The sequence below is a fragment of the Dama dama genome, chromosome 29, assembly GCF_033118175.1.
Source record: "Dama dama isolate Ldn47 chromosome 29, ASM3311817v1, whole genome shotgun sequence".
In the NCBI taxonomy this organism is placed as follows: domain Eukaryota; kingdom Metazoa; phylum Chordata; class Mammalia; order Artiodactyla; family Cervidae; genus Dama; species Dama dama.
Genome location: NC_083709.1, coordinates 52,805,950 through 52,809,203, shown reverse-complemented (window position 1 = coordinate 52,809,203; position 3,254 = coordinate 52,805,950). Strand labels below are relative to the sequence as shown.

Sequence of the window (3,254 nt, the reverse complement as noted above, 5' to 3'; positions counted from 1 at the left end):
TGAAAATCTAGATCTATTATTGTCAAAATATAAAAATGATGTGACTATCTGAAAAAAAAAAAAAAAAGCATTACAGGAAAGTATAAGTAAAGAAAATTAAAATTCACCCCCAATTCTAATCACCCAGCAGTAATTCTAACAAAGCATTTTTCAGTTGAGCCAGAAGATTCTACAAATGGCAGAATTTTATTTAATGCTTCAATTACAGATGTATATGGCAGAGTATTTAAAACAGAGTGAAGTTTTTGAACTCCTGTTTGTCTGAAACATTGGAGGTTTAATGATTAGGGTTGTTCAGATATGGGTGGAGGGGTTGTTACAGCTTGAAGTATGTCCTCCCCACAAAATATGTTGAAGCCCTAACCCCTAGTACCTCAGAATGTAAACTTGTTTGGAAGTAAGGTCATTGCAGAAGTAGTTACAATTAAGATAGATCATGGTGGGGTAGTAGGGAGGGCACCTAATCCACTGGGACTAATGTACTTATAAAAAAATGGCCACATGAAGACCCAGAGACACAGAGGGAAGAATGTCATGTGGCAGCAGAGGTAGAGATTGGAGTCATGCGGCTGCAAGTCATGGAATGCATTCGAAAATGAAAGGCGTGGAACAGATTCTTCCCTAGAGCCTTCAAAAAGAGTATGACCCTTTTGAAAAAAAATATACATATATATATATTTTGTTGTTGTTGTTGAGTCAGTAAGTCATGTTTGACTCTTTGCAACCCCATGAACTGTAGCCCACAAAGCTCCTCTGTCCATGGGATTTCCCAGGCAAGAATACTGGAGTGGGTAGCCATTTCCTTCTCCAGGGGATCTTCCTGATCCAGGGATCAAACCCATGTCTCCTGCATTGCAGGCAGATTCTTTACCACTGAGCCACCAGGTAAATATATATATATATATTTTCCTGAAACGACTGAGTGTGTATATATATATATAGTATATATATATATAAAGTGAAAGTCGCTCAGTTGTGTCCAACTCTTGTGACACCATGGACTGTATAGTCCATGGAATTCTCTAGGCCAGAATACTGGAGTGGGTGCCTTTCCCTCCTCCAGGGGATCTTCCCAACTCAGGGATCGAACCCAGGTCTCCTGCATTGCAGGCAGATTCTTTACCAACTGAGCTATCAGGGAAGCCCACATATATATATATATATATATAACTTCACTATACAGCAGAAATTAACACAATGTTGTAAATCAAATATTCTTCAATAAAATTTTTTAAGAAAAGAATATTGTCTTGCCCACACCTTGTCTTTGGATTTCTGGCTTCTAGAACAACAAGAGAATAAATGTCTGTGTTTGAGGCACCCACTTTGTGGTACTTTGTCCTGGTAGTTCCAGGAAACCAATACAAGGGTGGCGGTAAATTGAGAGAGGTTTTGAACAACAGTCTGGCCAAGTTAACACCCCTCTGATGGACAAAGACCCCCATCCACACCCTCTGCCAAGCACTGGCATGCTGGAGACTATTCCTTACAAGGCCTGTGCCATGCACACATCTCCTTCCTATTTAGTGATGTCATGTTGGGAGCTTGAAATGGGCCATTCTGGTAAGCAACCTTGTTTCTGGAGGAATGAAGGGTGTCCTGAGGTTTAGGACTTTCCATGCTAAAACTGGGAAAGTTTCAGGCAAACTGGACCAAAGTAGTTACACTATCAGTAACTACTCTGGGAGGAGTGTTTATACCATAGAACTTGGCAAATCTTGCAAATCAGAGCATTGCCTCCTTAGAGAACTTCTCGTGAAATATGCACCAACACATTACTATGCCAGGTTTGGTTCCCCAGCATTGCTGCCTTTTATTTGCACAGTGAATATAGCATTGGTTACCTGAAGCTCTCCCTATAGCTCTTCATCAAATTTACGGGATTGTGAAGCATTTATTGGCAGAGGTGAGGACCTGAGAAGTTATCCTTTCAGTTGAAAATGCAAGCCTTTGCTAGGTAAATTGTGTAGTAACAACCCTAGCTTTATGAATCACATTGACAAAGCACTTGAAAACTTGAAGTTAGATGCCTTCTCCCCAAATTTTATGTTCTCTTCAAAATCAATGGTTTGTTTTTGTGGCATTTACTTATTTATTTATTGAACAAAATCAAAGTTGTTCCCTAATGGATACATATAATTATAGAGTTGAACACAAGACATGACAATTTTTTTTCCCTAAGAACCACATGACAGAATTAGAGATGCTTAACATCTTCCTATGGACTTATGGAGATCTTAAGCCTTACAGTAAACTGTACTTACCGCAATAATTATTGAGCATAGCACAGCACTTAGCCCACCATGTCTACATTGTAAATAAAATAGCTTCTCAGTCTTGCCTTAGCAGTTACACCACCTTCCTCTCCCATTAGAGAAACCATAAAGTAATACAGGAGGGTGAGTGAAATGTCCATCAGATGGAGCACCAACCTGGATGCCTTCCACTCCCAACCAGGCATCAAACCGTGAAAATGCCACAACAGCCCTTCTGTTCCTAAACTCTTCTCCCTAGTTCACTCTCCACTGCCCCAGGTCCTCCTACCTGCTACTTGTCTAGGGCCAGAAAATGTGTTTAAAATGCACACCTACTAGATAGTGTTCTCTTGGAGAAAAAAAAAAATGCACTACAGAATAGTGTAAGTAGAATGTATTCAGCCTGGGGAAATTGTTCTGAAGAGGTAAGGGAGAAACCAGGATATATATGATATATACGAACTTTTTTGCTGAGAAAAACGTGTAGTCAAGCAGAGAATATTGTTACTAATCACAAGAACAGACGTCTCAAGTTACTTACTTTAGTGTTGTTTTTTTTTTTATCTATTGGAGAAAAAAGTGATTCCTTATTTATTTTTTAAGTATAGTTGATTTATAGGACTTCCCTGGTGGCTCAGATGGTAAAGAATCTGCCTGCAATGCAGGAGACCCAGGTTCGATCCCTGGGTAGGGAAGATCCCCTGAAGAAGGGAATGGCAACCCATTCCAGTATTCTTGCCTGGGGAATTCCATGGACAGAGGAGCCTCGTGGGCTACAGTCCATGAGGTCACAAAGAGTCAGACATGATTGAGTGACTAATATATATTCATATATACATATATGTATGCATTCTTTTTAAATATAATTTTCCATTATGGTTTGCCACAAGATATTGAATATAGTTCCCTGCGCTATACAGTAGGAGCTTGGTTTTTATCTGTTCTTTATATAATAGCATAAAGAATTGGCCTGCAAGGCAGGAGACCCTGGTTCGATTC

At 39.6% G+C, this 3,254-nt stretch overlaps 1 non-coding gene across 1 annotated transcript; it reads left to right on the top strand.

Moving 5' to 3' along the window:
• The first annotated feature begins 2,878 nt into the window (after positions 1-2,878).
• Positions 2,879-2,950, top strand: TRNAC-GCA (transfer RNA cysteine (anticodon GCA)). Its single transcript has one exon. It is a non-coding gene; the product is annotated as a tRNA-Cys (tRNA).
• The last annotated feature ends 304 nt before the right edge of the window (positions 2,951-3,254 follow it).